Source organism: Lolium rigidum, chromosome 6 (genome assembly GCF_022539505.1).
Source record: "Lolium rigidum isolate FL_2022 chromosome 6, APGP_CSIRO_Lrig_0.1, whole genome shotgun sequence".
NCBI lineage: Eukaryota > Viridiplantae > Streptophyta > Magnoliopsida > Poales > Poaceae > Lolium > Lolium rigidum.
The window spans coordinates 254679673-254705245 of NC_061513.1; the positions used below are offsets into that span (position 1 = coordinate 254679673).

The 25573-nt window shown below is 47.4% G+C and overlaps 1 pseudogene; it reads right to left on the reverse strand.

Annotated features, from left to right (window-relative positions):
• Positions 1-1708: 1708 nt before the first annotated feature.
• On the reverse strand, positions 1709-2551 carry LOC124668659 (annotated as a pseudogene).
• Positions 2552-25573: the final 23022 nt, after the last annotated feature.

A 25573-nucleotide genomic window follows, 5' to 3' on the forward strand; every position in this document is an offset into this window, starting at 1 on the left:
TACCCCAATTTCCACTACTGATCCATTGTCTCTTACTGATGGCGATTCTCTTAATGTTGATGACAGTACACGCTACCGCAATATTGCTGGTGCCTTACAATATCTTACTTTGACGCATATCTTTCTCTATTAGCGAAGTATGTAAATATCTTCATGCTCGTACATTGGACAGTTGTTAAGAGGATTCTATCTTGTCTTAAGGAGACCTTGAAGGTTGGCATCTCATTTAGGTCAACACCTTCTATTCTTCTTACTGCCTTTTCAGATGCCGATTGGACTGGATGTCTCGATGACAGAAGATAAGGGGTGCTAGAAAACATGCCACAATGTCACATTCCAATACGAAGGCTGAATATAAAGCTCTTTAAATGCCACTGCAAAATTAATTTTGGTTGAACCTCTTCTTGGAGAACTTGGTGTCAAGATGACTGAGATCCATCCTATGGTGTGATAATTTAGGAGTGGTTCGTTTGTCTACAAATCCCATTTTTCGTGCACTCACAAAACATATTAAAATTAATTATCACTTTGTTCGGAAACGATTTGCTAATCTAGCCATTCGGTTTGTCTCTAAAAAAGATCAGGTTGCTGATGGACCTACTAAAGCATTTCCAGTTAGAGGACTTCATGAGTTCAGGCATAATCTAAACCTCTGTCCAATTTAGATTAATGGGAGGATGTTAGACTATACGTATCATACGGTATAGGAATGGTGTAGTACACCACCCTATATTATAGGAATGGTAGGGGTCTTTTCCTATCCTATATAAACACGTAACTCTAGCTTGAGAGAGCATCGTTTCCGACTAGGTTGGTAACTATGACCCCCTTTTAGAGGGGGTGTGGGTGGGGGCTTGCTCCGAAGTTCAAGCGCTTCATGACCGGTACATACACTATGTAAGGTAGTCTGTCGAACGCCAATTGATTGTTATACCATCGGTGCAAAGATCGCAAAGTACATAAAACACCAGAAGACAAACCGCAAATGTGGAGCCTACAACCTATGAGACTATATCGTATAAAATATTATCTGCATTTCTTACTAGAAGTGTGATATCCACCTATTTTAGCAAAAAAGTGCACTATCTACCCATTTTGTTCATTCTTGGGTTGGCCTTTCACTGGCCCATTGTCAAATTACATGGCCCATTAACTAGAAAAAGTTCAGAATGTATGTACGAGAAAAACAAAATGAGAAACAAAGAACAACCAAAAAATACTCTTGTTGTATCATGCATAGGCCAACTTTCTATTCCGGTGGCCGTTGATTGGCTGGTGCTGGGATGAGGGAATTTTTTTTAAAATTGCTTTTCTTAATTCTTCTTCTTTAAAATTGTAGCATCATGTGTTTCGCTAATACACAATCTATTGATGGCTGGTGTATAAAATGTTTAGGTTGCATTTTTTTACTATATAATTTCTTACTGCTACTTTTTTGGCTTGCATAAAAAATCAAGTTAACACGTTATATTTAATCTTCTTTGTTTGTGCAACATGAGCACTTTTCACTAAATATTGGATATAATTAGTGGACTTTTTTGAGCAAGTTTGAACATGTTTTGAAGTGGCGTGAAAAGCCTACTATGGTGGAACATATTTGAAGAAAAGATAATTAACATACAAAACATGTATATCACTTTTATCCATCAAAACATGTGCTTGCAGTTAGTCATCAGTTATGTGATGATACAAGCCTGAAGAGCAAATAGGACAATAAACAAATTAAACATACACTTGCAACACTTAATTCAAATACCATACGTAAGTAGTATGTACAATATATATATACACAAAACTTGACACGTGGACAAGATTCCTTTGTTCTGAACGAGAGCTGCTATCTGAATGTTTTTTCTTCTTCTTTTCAGCGAAAGCTTACTAATATCACTACATACTGTACATTGGTACTAGCTTTACGTGTAGATTTCACGATCCTTTTGCGTTGGTCTGAACCCAAACGGATGGAAAAGAAGTTGGATATACTCCTCATCAACTACTTCTTGGTGCAGTTGAGATCCTTGGTGATGGCAGGGATGCAGCTGGAGCTCCTGGTGAGGTTGCCTCTGGGGCTCCTCTTCCTGAGGATCTCCCTCATGGCCTCCGTCTGCATGAGCACCGGGTTGGCGCGCCCCAGGCTGTTGAACCGCCCGCACACGCCCATGTGCGCCGCCAGGGCTTCCTCCGTCGCCGTCCCGCTCCTGTCCGCCTCGGCGCTCACCGCGGCGGTGCACAGCCCGCACACCCACCTCCCGCAGTAGCGCTCCCGCACGCGCCGCACGTACTCGGCGGAGCACTCCTCCGTCATGCCGCAGCACTCGCACCGCGCGTCGTCCACCTGTTCCGACACGGCCGGCAGCCTGGCCGCCGCGTCCAGGACGACCACCTTCTTGGTGAACTCCAGGGCCAGGTCGGACATGGCGCGCTGGAGCCCCTCCATCGAGATCCTCCGCGGCCTCTGCTGCTGCTTCGGTCGCGCCTCGATCGGTGCGGTCGCCGGCGCCACCGCCGCGTCACCGTTGGGCGCCATTGATGAAGCTAGCTTGATGCAAGAAACCTGTATCTCTAACAAAAGCAAACACAACTAACTCGAGAGCTGTAGCTACTGGGTAGTGTGCTTTGATCGGTTGCAACTGTGAGTTGAATCAATGAGAAGGAGGCAGGCGAGGTTTATATACAGCCGAGGGTTTGGGTACGTATGCATCCACCTGGCCGCGCACGGTAAAGTGCAGATACGTGTGGAGCGGACGAGTCGGTAGAGCGCTCGATCGTCTCTGCTCGTGACGAGATGGAACTGGAAATTAAAGAAGGGGATAGAGATCAGCAGGAAGCCCTAGATCTCTCAACATGTATGGCTACGATTAGCCAGTACTGCCCAGTGGTTACTTACTTACTTGGTTCGGCCGGCCGGTGCTAGCTCTGCTATCAGGTCTCAAGCTCTCTGGACGTCTCATGCTCGTGACTCGTCAGGGAGATCTTTACGTGGCTAAGGAAGGTGGCAGCTACCTGATTGAGTTGCTCGAATTTTCTTGTCCACGAATAGTAATGTTTGTGATTCCAGAAAATCAACTATACTAACTATTCCATCAGTTTCATAACTATTGTCATTGTTTATGATCAAATTTGAACTACAACACGACACGAAAAGGAGCGAGTATTCCTAAGTGTCTTAGAAATAGTTATGTGATAAATATCTCCTCATCATTTTGTACTCGTAAGAATCTCATCGTTCTTATGACCGACTTAGAAATTGATATTTTACTTCCCTTAGAAATAGAAAAATAATATTGGGTGAACATTCAGATATTAGCACATGGAGCAAATGAGTTGTCAACCTTCCAATTTATGGAACGATGGTAGATGACAACTGCCATGTTGGATCGTTGCCACATGGCAACATTTTTTATGTGTTCACCCCGCGGAATATTACATCAACAATTCAATATTAAAACCATAAAAGTAACAAAACTATACCGCAAAAGAATAGATTCCGTGTTGGTTCCTCTCCACAAGGAAGATCGACGGGCAATGCTTGCATGAAGAACCACATTGTAGCAACTCAAAATTAATTTGTAAAAAACGCTTTTAACTGTGAAACAACCTTGCCCTCTTGCACTAATCTTGTTTGGAAAACATAGAAACATGTTTCCTCCTTGCGATTCTCACTTATTCCTCCTATCTTTCTAATCGAGAAACAATAAGTATGAGTGTATGACATGAGCATAGACACACACTCGCACAACATTTAGATTAGAGTCATGGAGCTTCACGAATGACCAAGGGGGGAAAGTTAGACTAATTAGTGTGGTTACTTGGTTCCGCGGGCCGGTGCTCTGCTATGGGGTCTCGAGTTTTGGATATCGCATATGCTCGTGACTTGTGACTCGTGAGGGAGACCTTAATGTGGCTAGGGAAGGTGGAAGCTAGCGGATCGAATAGCTCGAATTTTCTTGTCCACAAGTGATGCCATTTGTGCTTCCAGAAAACCAATTATATACCTAATTAGTTGGTAAGTGAAACCCATTTATGGATGGTTGCAACTTGCGGTGAGATGCGGACAATATTTTGCAAAAATAGTGACTATTCCAAAGGGAAATTCAATTCGGCTCCCGGGTGCGTATGCTCCCTATACTAAAAAATTATATTTCGAGTTGTTGAGAAATTTTGAAAAAAAAATTTACATGTACATCTCCGTAATATATGTGCATTCGACAAGTTTCACGAATAATCAATATTTTTTATGGTCTATGTAAAAAAGAGAAAATTTATCTTGTAAAAATCATTATTTTTAGCACTAAGTTTTGTCTTTTTTGCACACGTCACGTGACAAGTTCATTTTTTATGAAACAACTTTGTGAGCGTGTAGCACGTGAAGATGTACGTGTGAATTTTTCGTTTCAATTTTTTTGAAATTCAAAATATGTGTAAGATGAATTTCAAAATAGAGGGAGCATATGCTCCCATGTTCCAAAACACCACTCCCCCCTATTCCAAAGTGTTTTACAAATAGTTATTTTCTGGTGAATGTTTATAATCATATGATGAATAATTCTTCTTGGCTTGGTGGCATCTCGATGTTTTCAATAACAATTTAGAAATAACAAATTGCAAATTAATGGAATGTCGCAGTGGCTCCTCCCCAAGTGGAAGAACTATAGAAAATTCTTGCATTAAGAACCACATTGTAAGCACAAATTATGTTTGGAAAACATGGAAAAGGGTTTCCTCCTCTCGCAATTCTCACTTATTCGTTCTATCATTTTTAATCGAGAGAAGCACTAAGTACAACACAAAAACACAAACTCGCACAATACCTAGAATCACGGAGCTTCACGGATGACTAAAACAATAGTCTTTTTTAGACATAGAAGGGCTTCAAAACTGGTCTGGATCGGATCCCCGGTAGACTAAAGGAAATAAATTCTAGCCACACAACCGATAGCTGATTCTTGTAATTTCTCTTCTTTTCGGCATAACCAAGTAGATCAGAATGCACGCCAGCCTTTATTCCCTGAGATGTTCACATATTAGATTTCCCGTAAAAAGAAACATAGTATCGAAATCATTTAAGTAGGATTTCTTTCTTTTTTTGAATCTTAAGTAGGATATGTTTCCTTCCTTTCCTTTTTTTTAAAAAAAAAAAACCTTTGCAGCTAGCTAGCTACGACTTCCTCCGTATCACACATACTATAATATATGATGTTTTATTGGCATGGTCTTTAACATGTATCTTTGATCACTGATTTTTAAGTATAATATAATGTATTCATTAAAAGTTTGACCTAAGACATGTCCAATCCATTACTCCAGCCATTCCAATAGTAATATAACTTCATTTGGAACGGAGTATCTATTTTGTGACAGGAGAAAGGAGCATCCCTCTACCAATATCGACTTCTCAAATAGTTTTGTCCACAAGTGATACTAAAATAGGCTGACTATTCTTGCTTGGAGAGGATCAATTACTAATTGGCAAAAGATCCATCTCATTTATGCTGCACGGTTGCAACTTGCAGTGTTGCGAATACGATCGGAGATTTGATGGAAATAACGCGATGGTCACCTCTTGTCCTCTCCGGGATGAAGAACAGCAGGTGATGGAAATGATACGTGCACGAAGAGCCACGTTGCAGACAACCACTCAGAATTTACTAAAAGTTCATTTTCAGAAATTTAAACAGATAAGGGGAAGAGAAAGACAGCAAGGCGATCAGGAGGCGGCTCTAAAACCCATCTAGGGTTTCATCCCTCTCGTCGGTGACGCTGCCGACCACTCCGCCTCCGGTGACCTTGGGGCCTTAGAGATTTGGCGGACCGCGGCCTCTCGCTGGCGGAAGGTTTCAGTTCTTCGTTTAGTTTATTTTCGGTGTCTTCTTCCGGATGGTGAGGCGACGACTATTTTCTAAAGTCAGAATAACGTCCTCCCGTCCTAGCCTCGCTCCGGTGATGCATCTAGCGCCGACGGAGGGCGTGCGGAGTTGTGTATCTGACGAATCTCCCGTGATCCGGTCGTCTTACGTGTTCGATTGTGTGATTTCAGGTCAGTCTCTTTCGATTTATAGTTGTCATCATTGGCGATGGTTGCTACTGTGGTGCGCTGGTTCTTTGGAGCCTTAGCATGACGACTTTCCGTCTATTTACTACAACAAACTCTACTACGACAAGCTTTTTGCCTGGCTCCGGTGATGGAGGGGCGAGTACGGCGGCGCGCCTTCAACCTGCGCTAGTGTCTGTAGTCGTCGTTAGGTGGTCCACTGACCTATTTGTATTTTTTTATTAATTTTAGGCATCTTAATACTGTTGTTGATGATTATTAATAGGTTGGTGAAATATTCGCAAAAAGAAAAGAAATTTCTGAGTGAGTAGTACTTACTAACTGATCTTTGTGATCACACTCGCATTTTCTGTTTTAGCTAAATGAAAGCACACACCATACATCGGATGGATACCGTGGTACCGATGCTGGTTCGAGTAGGAAAGCAGCTCTTACATACTCCCGCTAAATTGTGTGGTCATTTAAATCTTCAGCTAAATGTCCTGAATATGCCTGTGACAATTGGCGGAATTCGGAGAGATCAAAATCTTCAGATATAAATCACGGGCGCTAGCTATTGCATGACACTGTGCAACGATGTCCACAAATTCTGCCGAGCCACTCCAGGCCAAGCGATGAGCCAATCCCCCTATGCCCTATGGCTGTGACGAAGCAAAGTGGGTAACACCGAGCACCGACGTCACGAGAGGGAGGTCACGAGAGGCTCGATCTAGACGACGAAGATGTGCATGCACTTGGACTCGGCACGTCTCGCTCCGAGAGCTATGTGTGATCATTGGCTGCGGCTGTGGCCGTGTGATTTACTGACTGATTGTGCGCTTCTTTTTTATCTCCCTCTGTGAACTTGCCACTGAATTCGTGCCAGACAGACGGCCAGCTGGCCGGTTGATGTTCAGATAATTTTGCTGCGAGGCGCTCATCAAGGTCAGGGAGGATGTTCCTGAGATGGGCTTTTTTTTGGGTAGACTGGGAGCTTTATTCAATAACCAAATTCAGGGGAATACAAGGGATACCAGGCGTCTCTAATGGCTAGATATATACCGGCCATTTATCCCCATTAGGCTCTCTGAGATCATGACTAAAAGAAGCTACATTAAAAGAAGAATTTCTAAACTCGACTTCCTTCTGAATCATAACATATCAATCGACGTGCCATCTTTAGCTCACCTCGAGGCAGTCGGACACCACGTTGATCTTATATCAAGATGAAGATCAGGGGCTAAAGAGATGGGATTCATTGCATGCATGAGCTTCCAAGTAGCAGGATCAGTTAAGCCTTGGTATATATATATTTGCCGAAGTGATCTCGACATACTTTAGGAATCCGGTTGTCAAGCCAAATATTTGTATTTTTTTCATGTATCTCATCGCGCTTGATCAAACTTTGGGCCTTTGTTCATATTGTGTGTTGGCCCAGTCCGAAGGCCGGGTAGCCCATGATACCCATTCGATTTTCTTATTGTTTTCCTTGTTTGATGGGCAAAAAGAAAGAAAACTAGAAAATTTGTATTTTTCCGTTGACAAGACAAGAAAAGTTCTGCTTTATTTAGCTTTTATTTATGGTACTTCCTCCCATCCATAATAATTGTCGTGCTTTGGTTTAAATTTTAAATACGATCATGAAATTTATTATGGATCGGAGAGAGTAATACCTTTTAGTTAAGAGACATGACAAGGTATCATTAACCTTGCAAGGCACGCTGTCTTCCTCAGGCAAATGAAAGACACTAATGCATGCATGTAAGGGCATGTAGGGAAGTTACGTCTTCTCTTAGCAGTCATGTCATCTAGAGAGGATGATAAATATAATCGTTACAATGCATTATCTCTTATTGTCATCCCTTGCAATAAATAGTAATTAATTATTTTTAGTAGGAAATTATGTGACTAAGGAAAGACAAGTCGTACAACGGGGAAAATAGCCTTCTCTTATTTTATAAGAGATATAATCCCTTAGCTAAGGGAAGACAATCTTCTCTCTCTTCATTCTCTCTCCTCCAACTAAGCAAAAATCTAACGTGGCAAGCGTAAGGGAAGGCTGACATCACCCAATTTGACGTGCCCCAAGTATGTTATCATAAAAGATTCTCTCTTGGTTTGAAGTATTTAATACCTTTTATCTCTCAAACCACATAGTGGATTGCTAATAGTTTTCTACCATTGGCGTAGTCGCGATGAGATCTTAAAAAGTAGATCATATGCTGATATGTTTTTTTCTCGTGAGTAATACCCAAATTATTGTGACTTACTTGCCAAATTATAGGTACGTTACAACCACTTAGCTGCCGGATTATTATGGTAATTTGGTTGCGAGGTTCCTAACCCCCTTCTACCTGCTTATAAGGCTTGCATGAGCTACTTTTGTTGAATGATATCATATCCTAATTGTCGGTAACACTTGATTACCCACCCACTAGCTCTCTACTACCTTCATCCCAAGGCTTAAGGCCTATATTTTTTTCAGAAAATCAAACGAAGTAAAGTTTGACCAAACTTTTAAAAAAAATATGAACAAATATGATATTTTGTAGGTACTATATGAAAATATATTTCATTATCTATCTAATGATATTGATTTTGTACTTTTCATGTTAATATTTTTTGTTAAAACTTAGTCAAACTTAACATAGTTTGACTTCGGAAAAAAGGCCTTAAGCCTTCGGATGGAGGTAGTATAACATATCAATGCCTACAAACATAACCCACACTTGGGCAACATGCTTCTCAATTCACTGTAGGAGGAGATTGAAAGTCAACCACACTCATCTTAACAATTTAAGCTAACATTTGGTCAAATTGTCTCGTTGGCGCCGTCTCAGGCAAGATAGTCACCAACTTCATCACTGTGGTGTACTTAATTCCTCGGCGGCAATTTCACCTCAATGACTTGAAGCTCAACCAACACCATGCTTATGTTCGCCACAATGGGAACCATTTGTGTGATAGTGATGGGAACCTACACTATTCTGTTGAGAACGTTTAGTGATGTGTGAGGAACCATAGTAGACTAACCTTACTATGATATAATATACATCTATTTCATTTACTGTTACTCAATTCCAACTATGTATTTTGGTCCATATATGTCTAACATATTGTGTGTGTGTGGTGCTAACACCCTAGGAATGTTGACTTGTCAATAAATTATGAGTTGGAAAACTATATATGTGTTTGAAATTGATGAGGAGTGTGAGTTTGTACACATCAACAAAAAGAAGCACTTTAGAGTTTTAGGATCTCAACAAGGTAATTCTGATTAATTTTTAGCAACTACATGATCCATTTGATCTGTTCCATTAATTACATCCATCTTACCTTCTTGAAACAAGTTCTCATCCTTTGGAGTTGCACGGGAAATCGTAAAGAGAACAAAGGATTATAATTTTATTAAGAGGAAAGTATGAGAGTGAATATTGGATTCTATCTTTTGCATACCATATTTGTGTGACGAATCATCCAAGAGATGCTTCTAGAATTGTAGTGGAAGGACTCTACTCATTCCCAAAAGGAAAAAAAAAAACTAGATGGTTAGCACATTGGCATGATAATGTTACTCCTTATTGTGTATGCATGACGACTATAATGAAAGGAGAAGTAGATATCGTGGTGTGAGGATATCAAGTTTGTTGTATTGTTACTCCATATTTCTTTATGTACAATGTGTGAAACTCAACGAGGAGTAAGAAATTGATATTGTTCAGTTGTTACGTACTCTCTTTAATCTAGTTTAGAGTTCATTTTGTTTTGACGAACTGCTTCTGAGTTTGCATTGTCTTCTACAATAGTTATTAATGCCATTTTGGAGCTATTAATTTCATATTTATTTTCAACATGCAGTGGCTTCGGAGTTTTGATCCCTAATTCAGGAACAAACTAGCTCTATATGTGCACGAAGTTTCAGTTTTGTGTCAAACTATCAACCACAAATGAACAATAGTGAAGTTTCTAAGGTATTTCATCTTCTCTATGAATGCTCCGTTCGCTGAAAAAATTGCCTGGAGTAGCAGCCATTTGTACGAATCCTCGAAGAAATAAACACAATATACCATGAAGCCTTTCTGATAGAACAAAATAAAGTAGTAAAAGTCACCAAACAAGCCATTATTTGCTGGTGTGGCAAGGGAACTACCAACAAATAAGAGCTTCTGGAAGGGGTAGGTCTCAAGTATGGCTACACATGGAGGCAATAATATTCACAGATGCTATAATTAAGTAAAAAGATGAGCCATGAGAGATTAAAAATAACATCGAAACCGATATTCTAAACAAATAAACATCAACTCAACGATGGCTCCTACACGGTGATTTCATCACCAAATGGTTTCATGTTGTTATCTCCTTTAATGCAATGATCTTGAATTTCTAATGAGTGAATTCATAATTTTAATTTTTTTGTAGAGAGGATTAGCAGTAGCACTATTTGTTTGTGGTCTTATATCATGTCTATATTTTGCATAAGTTACTGTTATCACCAGATTTTGGCCAACTCAGGAGATGGGCCGTGATGAAGATGGGCTTGAAGGATATACACGTAATGTGTTTCTGAATCGGCCTCGTACGAGGATTTGGGCTAGATTGCCCGTGTATCTGTATTATAGTAGATTGCATCTTAGTTTAGAATTAAGAGATAGAGTTTAGCTCGTACACGGTTAGGTGTACTTCCAAAGATAGAAAGTCCACGGACTATAAATATGTACCTAGGGTTATTGAGAAAGGAGGACGATCACGTTCACAACAAACACAAACCAGGCGCATCGCCACCCCTTGTTTCGAGGGTTTCTTCCGGGTAAGCGTCATGCTGCCTAGATCGCATCTTGCGATCTAGGCAGTATCTGTTTATTCGTTGTTTGGTGTTGCTCGTACTGAAGCCTTTTTGATGGCGAGTAACACTGTTTATCGTAGATGTTTTAGGGTTCGCATCGATGCTTTTCTGATACGTTTACGTAGTTGTGCCGCCCCTAGATATCTAGCTGTCCTTACACCTGTCGTCGTGGTGAACAGACAGATGCCATAGGATGGCTTATCTAGGGGCCGAATGGACGCTAGAGGATCCGGGGGAGGGTTTATGACTAGACGGGATGAACTTCCGGATGGTTTCCTCAAGAACTTGGCCAAGGCCAGAGGTTGAAGAAGAAAGGCACAAGGAAGAACTCTCTCTAGATCATCTTTTCTATTGATCACCACAGGTTACAGGTTCGAGCTTACAAGGTTCCTATCTCTATGTTCCGCTATTCCGCCGTATCGCGCCCGTGAAGGAGGCTGCCCCCTCTCCTTATATAGGGGAGAGGGTGGCCTACAGGGCAAGAAACCCTAATGGCATCTTTGACTAGACAAACTACTTTACAAATATACTTTATAAAGCTACTTTAATCATAGGTGACGCCGGGGTCTTCTTTAAACAGGGAGGCTGACGTCCTCCGGCTTCTTTGACCGTCATCCTCCTCTTTATCTTCAGGCCTTCGTTTAAAGCCACTTTGCTTAGCTCATCCTTGTCCTCTAGCTCTGGAGAGAATCTTTGACCAGTCCTGCCGACATGCTCTTCCTTCCGGTCTCCGGTATCTTTTCTATCCGGCCCCGGTATACCCCTCTTGGGGATACCGGCTTAGCTTTACTTAGCCAAACTCTTATCTTTGAGCTCCGGTATAAATATTAAACCGGTATCTTGATGGATAAGACCATCCGGTTTGGCATGCCTTTGGCATACCGGGGGTCATCCCCCCAACATTAGTCCCCGAAGCTGGTATAGTCTGGCGGATTCTATCCAACAGACCATGCCAGGTTCCCATGTCCTTGTATACCGGCTTAATTTATCCGGCGCTCAGCTTAGCTCCGGCATCCTTGCCCGGACTCATGCCCTCTTTCTTTGCAAGGTATTTTCCGGCTGCTTATTCTCCGGCATCTTAGTCATTAAATACTTCCTCGGCGAAGTCGAGAATATTTCGGGTCCCGCACCTGTCAGTGACATGCGCACTGTGACTGATGCGCCAGTGTCAGGGGTCACTTCCCTTCGGCTTCCGCGCGCGTATTAACTGCTCCACAGCGGATCCCAACCACTTCTTTGGATCCGTGTGTCCCTCCCTGTGGCTTCTCGCTGTTACGCGTGTACCGCTGCACCACGTGACGGCCCGTGGAGCGAACCGTTGCGGCCCACGGCCTGAACCGCCGCGGTTCGGCTGTTTTTGGCCCACTTCTCTCTCTTCCTTTATAAGGCAAAACCGCCCCTTCTTCTTCCTCTTCTCGCATTCCCCACTTCTTCGCGCACAGTGCCCTTTGCTCTCTGCGCCTCCGCCACTCCGTTCGCCACTCGAACTCCGCCGCTCGGCGAATCTCTGCTTCTGCTCCTCCGAACGTCGCCGACTTCGCCGCGGGAAGAACCTCTGTTGTGCTTCTCTCGCGGTCGCGGCATTGGAATTTCTTCAAGCTCTTCTCCGCCTCGCCGTCGACGGACCTCCTCGCCAACTGCAGGCCCGCCAAACCACCGTCGAGCCACCTCCTGCGCGACTCCGCCGCCTCAGGTTAGGCTCAAACTGCGATTACCCCTCTTTTGCTTGCTTTCCAGATCTTGAGTTGGTAGCGTATTTACTTCCTCTTTTTGTTTGCTTTTTCTCTCCTTCGTAGATCTTCACGCGGGGGTAGTTCTTGGGAAATCTGATTTTCGAGTAGATACCGGGGCTCCTCAGATCCGCATGTCTTCAGAGGAGTACCTTTCCACTTCCTCCTCCAGTAATCAGGAAAGTCGCGCCTCTGACGGGCTTAGCGCAGATCTAGCCCAGATGGAAACCGACGATGGCCAAGAGCAAGATGCCGGTAGCTCTAGCCAAGCTTCCGGTGCTGACCCTTCCGATATCACTCGCGGAGCCTGGATGGGCTCCAACGTTAGTGAATACGAGATTGACTGGCTTTACCGGTCCAGGAGGATTCCGGAAGGAGTAACCTGCCGGCTTCCTGGCGACGAGATTGAACCGGTGCTCGAACCCGGCGAACGCGTTGTCTTTCTCGCTCACTTCGAGCGCGGCTTCGGCCTCCCCGTCTCTTCTTTTTTTCGGAGTTTTCTCGATTTTTACAAACTCCAACCTCACCACCTTCCCGGCAACGCCATTTTCTACCTCTCCTGCTATGCCACCTTTATGGAGGCTTACATCGGCATTCGTCCCACTCGCGAGACGTTTGCTCGTTTCTTCGCTCTTCGGATTAATTCCGTTCAGGGCTTAGATATTCCTAAACCCAAACCCCCCGTACAATGCGGGTCTTGCATCATTGGCTCTCGTCAACAGAGCCCCTTCTTCAAGTTTTCCGGTCTCGAGTCATGCCGGTTATGGCAAGGGACCTTCTTCTATGTGAAGAACAACGGCGCCGCAGATCTTATTGATCTGCCTCCTTTTAATCCGGCGCCGCCCACAAGGACCAACTGGGGCTATAATCCGAAGGAGTCTCATAACGAGACTAACCGGATCATACGCTTCATGAGACAGCAGATGAAGGACACCAACATCTGCTCCGACGATATCATCCGCACCTTCATCTCGCGCCGGGTGCTTCCTCTTCAGCGCCGCGCCCACAAGATGTGCGAGATGTATGGCCCCGGTGATCCTACCAAGATCACCGGGCTTCCTCTCAGCAAGAAGGACGTTGTCCGCAAGGCTAGGCAGATCTGCCAGACTGCCATGCCGGAAGATTGGGAATGGGGCCTCCGGCCTCTTAGCTCTACTAACCCTCCGAAGTAAGAAATTACGCAACTCGGGTCGGTTCACCGGAAGCTTTCATTGCGATTAACCCCCTTTTTTCTCTTTTGTTCTTTCAGGCCAAGGACCGTTTCCCCGGCATCGAATCTGACCGGCGAGGCCGTTGCCGGAAGCGCGGTCTCGACAAATTCGACCCCGACCCCGTCATTCATTGGCGGGACCTGAAGATGGGCCGGACTGCAGTCTCGCGCCTCGGCAAGTCTCCGCCGGAACCCGCCGGTTCGTCTGATGAATTGACCATCTTAGAGGTAGCTCTCCTTTTATACCTCTCATATTCTTATGTTATCGTTCTTCTGTAGATGTTCCCTCAGACAACATCAACCCACAGGTCCATGAGCACGTCGCCCCCTGCAGGCCGAGGCGGGCCAAGAGTTTGTGGACAAACTCATGGCCCAGGGCAAGAAAAACAAGACCTCGGCTTCTGATGCCGGCCCAAGCCAAGCTCCTCCAGCCAAGCGCTTCCGGACCGAACCTCTCGCGGGTAAGGTCGTAGCTGTGCGGCGCCACAAGGGCAAACAGATGCCGACCTCTACCGGGTAAGGCCCCATTTTTCTGCTTGTTTCGTTTTTACCAAGTTCCTTTCCGGTTGCTTCTTTCCGATCTTTTCCTTTTCTCTTTTTCAGCCCCGCGCTCAAGCTCGGCCCCAGACCTGAGGGCTCCGCCGGATCCGCCAGGACCTCGACTCCTCCTCCTCACTCAAGCCCGGCACCATCTGGTGCCGGCACTACCTCTGCCTCCCCTTTGGGAGGCACAACAAGTTCGGGGCGCGCGGCCCCTACACCGTCAGATCACCGCGCGGAGGAGGACCTTGCCTCCCCTCCTGAGACCCAAGATGCCGGCGCCAGCAACATGGGCGCCGGAAAAGAACCTGCCGGGCGGGCGGAACCTTCGGTTCCTCCCGTCCTTGAGAAGAAAAAGAAGAAGAAGATCAAGATGTCTTCCTCCTCCAAGGCCGCGCCGGAAGCTTCCGTGTCGGCAAGCTCTTCACCAGCGCCGCCGCCGGAAACCTCTGTTCCTGAGGCAACCGGGGCCACGCCAACACCTCCACCGAACCAAGTACCTCCCGCGACTACGCCAAAGCCACCGCCTGCGACCCTCAAGATCACAGACTTCCTCAAGCCGGGGGCGTCCCGCGGAAAGGCCACGGATGGCAGCGCCTCAAGCGGCTCGCAGCCTCTAGTGCTGCACGTCGGGCCTGCCGCCGCTGTGGTCCAGGAAAAACCTTCCGGCCTGAAGCGCGAGGGCAAGGACTTGGGGTATCTTCTCCCCTATGCCAAAAAATGGAATGATGCGGACATCTCCGTAGCTACCCGTGGCTTGGGGAAAGACCGCCTTCCAGCGCCAGATCCTGCTGGCCCTCGGTCCACTGAAGAACACTTCACGCGGCTCAAGCATGCCGTGAAGGAGTTCGACAGCGCGTGGTACGATGCCACCAGCAACGTGGTGGTAAGTTCCGCCAACCTTCTTGTAAATTTTCTTGATGCCGGTTTTCTTCTTTCCGGATCTTGTCTATTCTCCCAGTCCCCGAGTTTTGGGTTGAGAGTGCAGCTCTTAGCGCAAAACTTTCTTTTAAAGAATCTCCGAAACCGGCATCTTTCTCATAGGATACCACAAACTCCCAGTCCCCGAGTTTTGGGTTGAGAGCGTAAGTCTTAGCGCAAAACTTTCTTTCAAAGACACCGCAAACTCCCAGTCCCCGAGTTTTGGGTTGAGAGCGTAGGTCTTAGCGTAAAACTTTCTTTTTAAAGACACCGCAAACTCCCAGTCCCCGAGTTTTGGGTTGAGAGCGTAGGTCTTAGCGCAAAACTTTCTTTTTAAAGACACCGCAAACTCCCATTCCCCGAGTTTGGGGTTGAGATCTTGCTCTTAGCGCGAAACTTACTAGAAACGCGCGAAACCGGCATAGCCAGTCCCCGAGTTTCGGGTTAAGATCCTTTGTTCTTTACTAACATCACTTCCTTAAATAGAGCACGGCTGACGCCCGGAAGGCTCTCTTCGAGGAGCTTCTTTGGGAGCACCGGAACCTTGCTGAGGCACACAGCAAGTGCCAAGGTAACTTCTTGTGCCTCCGGCATCTTTTTACCGGAAGGTTTTCTTTTCTTTGTTACTTACAAGTTTTTCGCATAACAGCTATCCCGGAAGCCTCCGTTGAGGCCCTCAAGGCCCAGGTTGCCGCACTCCAAGGTACAGCTTCTGTTTTTCCGGTTAACTTGCTTCTTTGTGTCTCATCTGCTTTTGTGTTTTCGCTAACATCCTCTTTTTCGGCTTTTAGCTGAAAAGGAGCAGCTCATCCGGGACCACCAGAAGGCCTTGGACGCCCAGAAGGAGATCTCTAGGGAGCTCAAGGATCAGGCTATCCAGGCCGGAGTCCGGCATGCCGAAGAGCTGAAGGCCGCTGAATCTGCTGCGGAGGCTAGGCTCAATGAGGCGCTGGAGGATGCCGGCAACGCCAATGTGGTATTGCAGGCTGGGCTAGAAGAAGCCACCAAGGCGCTGAAAACAGCCGAGGGCAAGGCCGCGAAAGCGCACAAAGCTGCCGCAGAGGAGGCCGCCAGGGCACAGAAAGCAGCCGAGGACGAGGTCACGCGGTTGAAGGCGGAACAGAAGGAGTACGACCTTCTGGTTACGCGGACTGACGCGCTTGCCCTTCGTACGGTTTTCTTTTCTCTTTTCCGATTTCTGCTTATAAGCTTATTTATTCCGGTAACATGCATTTAGCCTTTTTTCTTTGTCTCGCAGGGCTCTTTCCGGATTCCCAGACGCATGCTATAAAGAAGGTTGCAGAGCACCGGGCGCGGCAGGCAGGCGAGAATCTGAGTGCGCCCTGGGATCCCTATGACCACCTGGTTGCTCTAAACGCGCGGGTCTCCCACATGCGCTCGGTGGACCGGAACCTTTCCGACATCCCTGAGGTGGCCTCCCAGCTCTACAAGACCCTCTGGCCTGGAGAAGTGGTGCCCGACACCTTCTCCCTCATCAGCGAGCGCCTAAAGGTTGTCGGTCGAAGGATCCGGGAGTGGCAGTGCTCTGCTGCCCGCGCCGGAGCAGATTCAGCGCTTCGCGTTGCCTGCTCCTGGTACCCGGAGCTGGACCTAGACGCCCTCCTCGGCGTGCGTGAAGGCGCTCCCACTGATCTGGACCCGGTCCTTACCGCTAAGCGGCAGGATCGCGCGTACCATATCGTGGAGTATGCTGAAATGCGCACCTTCATCCCACCTCCTGAAGACGTCAAAGACTACCTCAGCGATGAGGAAGAAGAAGACGGAGGTGAAGATGATGGTGCCGAGGATGTGCCACCGGAAGCTCCTGATGCCGGCGCTGCTCCCCCTGAAGCCCCTGCTGCTTGACTATTTGTTGTGAAAGAAGTTACCTGTTCCTGCTTGCTTTATAACAAAACTTGTTAAATTCTACCCCGGTATGCCGGGGTTTATGATGTAAGTTAAAACTCGCCCTTTTGGTCTGTGGTACAACATTTTATGCCGGTAGGCTATACCGGTAGTTAATTAACTTATGTTGCCTTAGCATATTTGCTTGTTGATTTGCTTTTTCTTGCACTGCAATGATTCCGAAATTGTTTCCGCATCCAATTGATGCACACTTGGTTCTTTTGCCTTGGCTCTGCCTACCTTCTCTGGGCATTTTGGCGTATGAGCACAAAGTTCTTTTACCAAGTAAGCACTTTCTTGAACTTAGAAATAACTCGAAATTTTTGCAAAAAACCGGTATGACCGAGGTTAGTTATATTTTTCCGGATTGTTCTTTCCCGCTCTTCCTCTTTGCAGTTCATGTGCTTATCCCCTACCGGTTTATCTTGCTTGCCATGAAGCCAAGTTATGGACAGCAGCAAAGTCAAAGACTCCGGTAGGATTTAGCACACTACTAAACCGGCAAGAAAAAACGTTCAATAAGCAACCGGTAAACTGAAAAAATAGACATGTTACATGCAACTTTAGTAAGGGTAGTCCCCGAGACTCATTCGAGGTTCTGACATCTTTTTATTCATAGCAAATAAGGTACAAAAAGGAACTTCTTACAGCACCACTTCAAGAGTAGAAAGGACGCAACAAAGCTACATTCCATGGGCGTTTGGTCTCCTCTCCTGACTTGTCCGCCTTCCCTTTCTTTCATTCTTGTGCATCAATCAGGTAATAGGCATCATTGTGGAGAGCCTTGCTCACAATGAAAGGCCCTTCCCACGGGGGGGGAAAGCTTGTGCCGGCCTTCAGTGCGCTGCACTAGGCGTAGCACTAGGTCTCCTTCTCGGAACACCCTTGGGTTAACCTTCCGGTTGTGATAGCGTCTGAGGTTTTGCTGGTAAATGGCCGTTCTTGCCAGAGCTAACTCTCTTGCCTCTTCTAGCCAGTCCACATCGTTTTCTCGAGCCTCTTTCACCTCTTCTTCGGTATAGAGCTGCACCCTTGGTGAATCATGGAGAATGTCGGTTGGTATGACCGCTTCTGCCCCATAAACCATGAAGAATGGCGTGTATCCGGTAGACCGGTTCGGAGTTGTTCTTAGACTCCACAACACTGATGGTAGCTCATCGATCCAACATCCCGGTGATTTTTCCATTGCATCAGCGAGTCTTGGTTTGATACCGGAAAGTACTAAAGCATTCGTTCTTTCAACTTGGCCATTGCCTTGTGGGTGCGCCACTGAGCACAAATCCAACCGGATGTTCTTGTCTTCACAAAATCGCTTGAATTCTCCTTGAGCAAAGTTTGAGCCATTGTCAGTTATGATACTGTGCGGGTATCCATACCGCAGAATTACATCTTTTAGGAACTTTACCGCTGTGTGGCCATCACATTTTGCGATATGCTTCACTTCCAGCCACTTGGTGAATTTATCCACCATTACCAAGATGTTTCCCCTTGCGGTTTTAAACGGTCCAACCATGTCCAGGCACCAGACAGCGAATGGCCAAGTTAGCGGTATGGTTTTTAAACCGGATGCTGGGGTATGGTTTTGCTTGGCGTACCTCTGGCACCCATTGCATTTTCTTACCATATCCTCCGCATTCTCCAAGGCCGTTGGCCAATAGAACCCATGCCGGAACACTTTTGCCACCAGTGCCCTTGATGAAGCGTGGTGCCCGCATTCTCCTCGGTGAATCTCCTCGAGCATTTATTTTCCCTCTTCCGGCTCCACACATCTTTGGAGGACACCGGTAACACTTCTCTTGTACACCTCACCATTGATGATGGTGTAAGCTTTGGACCTCCTCTGTATCCTTCTGGATTCATTTTCGTCAACCGGCAAGGTGCCGTTGATCAGGAATTCCTTAATAGGTTTAACCCAAGATGGCGCTTCTCTAACCACAAACACCGGCATGTCTATATCCATGTTGTCCACGAGCGTTACCTCTGCCGGCATGGGCGTCGCAGTCCCCGAGCTTGCCGGTGGAGTCCCCGGGTTCGCTGGAGCACTCCTCGAGTGTACCGGAAGAGTCCCCGGGTTACCTTCATCAATGTCCATTGGCACCACATGCGATTCCGGTACGAAAATGGATTCCGATTCCGGACTTGGTTTGATTGATGGAACTCTTAAGTGTGCCAAGGCTATTCCGGGGGGAATTTCCTGCCTTGACGAGCCTAGCTTGGATAGAGCATCCGCGGCTTCATTCTCAGCCCGCGGCACATGGTGAAATTCGCACCCTTCGAAGAAGCCGGCAATCTTCTGCACATGAAACCGGTATGAGGCCATGTTGGCATCTTTTGCATCCCAATCTCCGGAACACTGCTGTACCACCAGATCTGAATCACCGTAGCAAATGATCCTGAGCGCTCCGATTTCTTTCGCGACCTTAAGCCCATGTACCAGGGCTTCGTATTCAGCAACATTGTTTGATGCCCTGAAGTGCACTTGTAGAACATACCGGAGGTGATCTCCCTTTGGTGAGGTGAGCACCACACCGGCACCCAGACCCTCCTTGAGCTTGGATCCGTCAAAGTGCATCTTCCAGTATTCTATCTTGTGCTCTGGCGGTTTGTATTGTACTTCTGCCCAATCGACCAAGAAATCAGCTAAGGCTTGCGACTTTATGGCATCTCTTCTTTCATACACCGGTACATACGGTGATAGCTGAATTGCCCATTTTGCAATCCGGCCACTGGCATCCTTGTTGCCCATGATATCGGAGATGGGTGCTTCCCTTACCACTTTCATGGGGTGCTCCTCAAAGTAATGCTTGAGTTTCGTGGCGGCCATGAATACGCCATAAGTCATCTTTTGGAAGTGCGGGTAGTTCTGCTTTGAGGAGGAGAGCACCTCGCTCAGGTAGTATACCGGCCTTTGCACGGTTTTTCCCTCCTCTTCTCGTTCCACCACAACCACAACACTAACCACTCGGTTTGTTGCCGCTATATAGAGCAGCATGGGCTCCCTTTCTAGAGGTGAGGCCAATATTGGTGCTGTAACTAGCATTGTTTTTAGCTCTTTAAATGCTGCGTCTGCCTGAGGGGTCCAGACGAAAGTATCAGATTTTTTCATCAGGGCATAAAGCGGCAGGGCCTTTTCTCCCAGTCTGCTTATGAACCGGCTTAGCGATGCCAAGCTTCCGGTAAACTTTTGCACATCTTTGAGTTCTTGCGGTATTGTCATTCTTTCTATTGCCCGGATTTTTACCGGATTCACCTCAATGCCCCGGCTTGATACAAGGAAACCGAGTAGCTTACCGGCAGGGACACCGAAAGTGCATTTTGCCGGATTGAGTTTCATCCGGAACCGTCTTAGGTTGTCAAATGTTTGCCGGATGTCATCGATTAAGGTGTCTTTTACCTTAGTTTTTATCACGATATCGCCCACATAGACTTGCACATTCTTTCCGATTTGATCAAACAAGCATTTTTGCATACAGCGCTGGTACGTTGCACCAGCGTTGCGCAAACCAAAAGGCATTGTAACATAGCAATAAGCCCCGTGCGGGGTAATGAACGCAGTTTTTATTTTATCTTCCTTTTTCAAAGGGATTTGGTGGAAACCGGAATATGCGTCCAGAAAAGACAACAACTCACACCCAGCAGTAGAATCAATCACTTGATCGATTTGGGGCAAAGGGAAAGGATCTCTTGGGCATGCCTTGTTGAGATTGGTGTAGTCGATGCACATGCGCCACACCTTTGGAGCTTGTACCTCCAGGTTCTCATCTTTTTTCTTCTCGACCATCACCGGATTAGCCAGCCACTCTGTGTGCGTGACCTCCACGATGAAACCGGCAACCAACAGCTTTGTCACTTCCTCTCCAATGATTTTCCTCCTATCTTCCGTGAACCGGCGCAACGGTTGTCTCACCGGCTTGGCATCCTTCCGAACGTTTAGAGAGTGCTCAGCCAGCTCCCTCGGAACTCCTACCAAGTCATCAGCTGACCAGGCAAAAATGTTCCGATTCTCACGGAGGAAGCTGACGAGCGCGCTTTCCTATGCTTGACTGAGGCCGGCACCGATACGAACGGTGCGCTCTGGGTAAGCCGGATCCAGCACAATGTCCTTTGTCTCGTTTGTCGGCTTGAATGCCGGTGAGGCCAAGTTTTCACTCATTGCCGCTAAGCTCAACTTTGAGGACTGAGCCAGCGCAACAGCAGTTTGCATTCTTTTCTTTTCCTCCGCTATCACCAGCGATTCTGCCAGGTTTGATCCGGCGGAAGCGGTTTCCATCGAGACTTTATAGTTTCCCACCACGGTCAAGGGTCCACGAGGTGCCGGCATCTTCATCTTGAGGTAAGCCGTATGGGTTGAGGCCATGAAAGCTGCCAATGCCGGCCTTCCCAGCAATGCATGGTAAGGACTATCTAAGTCCACCACCTCGAATTCAACGTTTTCAACACGACAATTGTCACGTCCTCCAAACGATACATCCACCCGAACTTTTCCTATTGGGGCACAAGACAAACCCGGAACGATCCCATGGAAAGTTGTACGAGTTGGCTGCAGCATATTCTCTGTTATGCCCAGTGTACACATGGTATGCTTGTACATGATGTTTATGCTGCTGCTGTTGTCTATCAGCACCTTGCTGAATTTTACCCGAGTTTTCGGCCCCTTCATGATTGGGTACACAACAAGAGCGTATCGCCCGGATTCGGCATGATCTTGGGGTGATCCTTGAACGACCAGGTGATTTCCTGATCTGACCATAGCATGTACTTGGGTACTGCCGGCATCACCGCGTTCACTTCCATGGAACGGCGATGCACACTCGCACTGTCGGTTGGTTCGAGTGACAAAGACAACCATGCACAAATGTGGGTCTTCGTAAACATTCCGGCCCAAAGGTGCCGGCGGAGGTGGTTGATCACGATTCTCCTCCACCCGGTTAACTTGTCGGTATTGTTGCCTGTTTGGCCGAGGCTGTACCGGTAAAGCATTTGCTCCGAGTAAGCGGTGGTGGTGGTGGCGAGTCTGTTGTTGGCGCAGCATATCTTGCGGCGGCGGCAACATTGTGGAGCACCCTTGTCCTTGCGCATCCTTCACTGCCCCCTTTTGCATTAAGTACTTAGTCCAAGAACAATCCTTCGTCAGATGGTTTGACGGGTGATCCGGGTTCGGCGTGTGCCACCGGCAAGGCTGATCCATGGCGGCTTCCATGGTATATTTCACAGGCTCTTGCCAATTCTTTTTCTGGCCCCAGGGTTTCTTCTCGACCCATTGCTTCTTAGGACCCGCCCATGGCTGGGATCCGGTCTTCTGTCTCTGGCTGCCGCTGGCATCATAATTTTCTTGCACAGCAGCAACTTGCTGTGGTGCATACCTTCGATCCAGGAAATCTTCCCTTCTTTTGTTGTTTCGGTTGTCCCGGTATTGCTCTTGTCGCTGCTGAGGCGGATTCGAATGCTCCGGCTCAGCTTGTACTGCCGGTTGCATTGGGTCTCCCAACGCATAATTTTCCGCCACTCGCATCATCTCTGCCAATGTGCTTGGCATATTCCTCTGCAGCCTTTGCCACAGTGGTGATGCCCTCCGGCATCCTTGACTGAACCAGGCGATCGCTTGGGCTTCAATTACTCCTTCGCATGTGTTCCTCATTGAGTTCCACCGGGTGAGATAATCCCGGTCTGTTTCTCCTGCACGCTGTTGGCACAGAGCGAGCGCCTGGGGCCGGTTCGGCCTCTTGTAAGTGCTACTGAAATTGCTTACGAAAGCTTCCTCAAAGTCCAACCATCCATTAATGCTTCATGCCGGCAAGTTGTTAAGCCAGATCCGCGCAGGTCCTACCAGGTAGGACGGTATGATTCTTACCGCCCAACGCTGGTTTACTCCACCACCTGCTACGTAAACAGCAGTGACGTAGTCCGCCAACCAGTCTTCCGGCTTGGTCGTGTCGTCATATGTTTTTGTATCCCGGGGCAATTGGAAATTGCGTACCGGTGGCTCTTCTCTCATGATTCGTGGGCCAAAGCACTTTGGTCCAGGAGGACCCTCAGATTCAATCATCTCAGAGAGATACACTCTGTCCAGCCTGTGCCTCGCATCCTAGCTTGGTAAGTATCTTTCCCCCAGCCGTTCCCCCAAAGGGTTCCGGCGGGCTTTGGTTCGTTCCACCTCGGAATCTGATTCGCCATATCCTTCCGGTTCCGCGGCTCTTGCCTGCCGGTACCCCGGTGGTGGCATTTCTTCATCAACATATGCTGCCCTTGCAGCTCGATAATTTTGCCCGGTTTCGTATCTACCGGCATGATTTTTTCCGGCATAGCCTCCCTTGGCGTAGCCCCGATCTGCCCCTTGGCTTTTTCTACCGGCATCTTGTTGTCCGGCTTTTTGTTTTCCGGCAAGAACCGGATCATACACAGTCATCTGTCGTGCGTTCTTTTCTCTTTCCCTTCTTTTGTCGGGATGGGGGGACGAAGCCTGCCCATGGGACTTGCTTCCGGCATTCTTTGTTGAACGCGCGGATTTTGAGGCCACTGCCTCGTTCAGCTTAGCTAGCTGCTCAGCATTCTGCTGCTCGATAGTTTTCAGCAGCTCTTTAACACGCTCTTGCTGTTTTGCCAACTCGTCTCCGGAAAGCGATTCACATAGTTCTACTGCAGCTTTAGCGGCTTTTATAGTTTTATCCGGGCTACTATACTTAGGCTTTTCTACAATGCTCACAGACACAGATACACTTTTGCCGGCAAGAACTTCTTTGCGCAAATCCTGATCTAGATTGCGAGCCTTAAGCCGGTTTTCCGGTATCCTAGCAGCATGAGCACTAACCGAAGCAAAGCCATGGGCTGCGTTGTACTCACGTAGGGTTAGGTTCAGCTCGCGTTGCGCCCGGATGATGTCGGCGCCACCGGTAAGCAACGCCTTGCGCGTGGCCTCCAGCTCCTCCTGAGCCTTTGCCGGTCGATGTTCTGCGCGATGGGCGTGGCCAGCGTGTGCATCGCCGCCTGAAGAGGGGTTGCCGGTGGCGCTGAAGATGCTCCCGCGACGCCCGTGTCACGCTCCAGCGGCGGTTTTGCCGGGCGGGTCGATGCCGCACGTTCAGCTCCTTCCTCCACAGCTCCTTTGCCGGTGTTGACCGCACCAGCCATCATGACCTCCATGCTGCCGGCGGCGCGGCCAGCACACAGCCACCTTGGCGGATCTGGCGCCACCAGCACCGGCGAGAGGCGCTGGCGCACAGGAACGGTACCGAAGTAGACGCGGAGGCTGCCGAACTCGTTGGTGCGGCCGTTCTGCGGGGACTTGCCGCCGTTGGCGAAGCAGCCTGCGTTGTCGTTGATGAAGTCCATGTTGTAGATGCGTTGCACGAGCGCGGACACCGTGCGCTCGCCGTTGATGTCGAGGATGCCCGCCCGAATATGAACTCCAGCAAGCGCCACTTCATGCCCCACGGTGGGCGCCAACTGTCGTCGTGGTGAACAGACAGATGCCATAGGATGGCTTATCTAGGGGCCGAATGGACGCTAGAGGATCCGGGGGAGGGTTTATGACTAGACGGGATGAACTTCCGGATGGTTTCCTCAAGAACTTGGCCAAGGCCAGAGGTTGAAGAAGAAAGGCACAAGGAAGAACTCTCTCTAGATCATCTTTTCTATTGATCACCACAGGTTACAGGTTCGAGCTTACAAGGTTCCTATCTCTATGTTCCGCTATTCCGTCGTATCGCGCCCGTGAAAGAGGTTGCCCCCTCTCCTTATATAGGGGAGAGGGTGGCCTACAAGGCAAGAAACCCTAATGGCATCTTTGACTAGACAAACTACTTTACAAAGATACTTTATAAAGCTACTTTAATCATAGGTGACGCCGGGGTCTTCTTTAAACAGGGAGGCTGACGTCCTCCGGCTTCTTTGACCGTCATCCTCCTCTTTATCTTCAGGCCTTCGTTTAAAGCCACTTTGCTTAGCTCATCCTTGTCCTCTAGCTCTGGAGAGAATCTTTGACCAGTCCTGCCGACATGCTCTTCCTTCCGGTCTCCGGTATCTTTTCTATCCGGCCCCGGTATACCCCTCTTGGGGATACCGGTTTAGCTTTACTTAGCCAAACTCTTATCTTTGAGCTCCGGTATAAATATTAAACCGGTATCTTGATGGATAATACCATCCGGTTTGGCATGCCTTTGGCATACCGGGGGTCATCCCCCCAACAACACCTATTTTAGGTGTAAGGGCAGCACCCTGCTTTATCTTTGTTTAATAGATTCGATCTGTTATAGTTGCTCCTTGTTCTTCAAGGATTGGTTTGATATCTGCATGGTTAGGCCTTGCAAACGGGTTGAATGATCTAGTAGTGCGTAAGGTACGGTTTGCTGATCTAAGAAGGGATGTTCCGGGAATCGACTCCGTGTTGGTTTTTA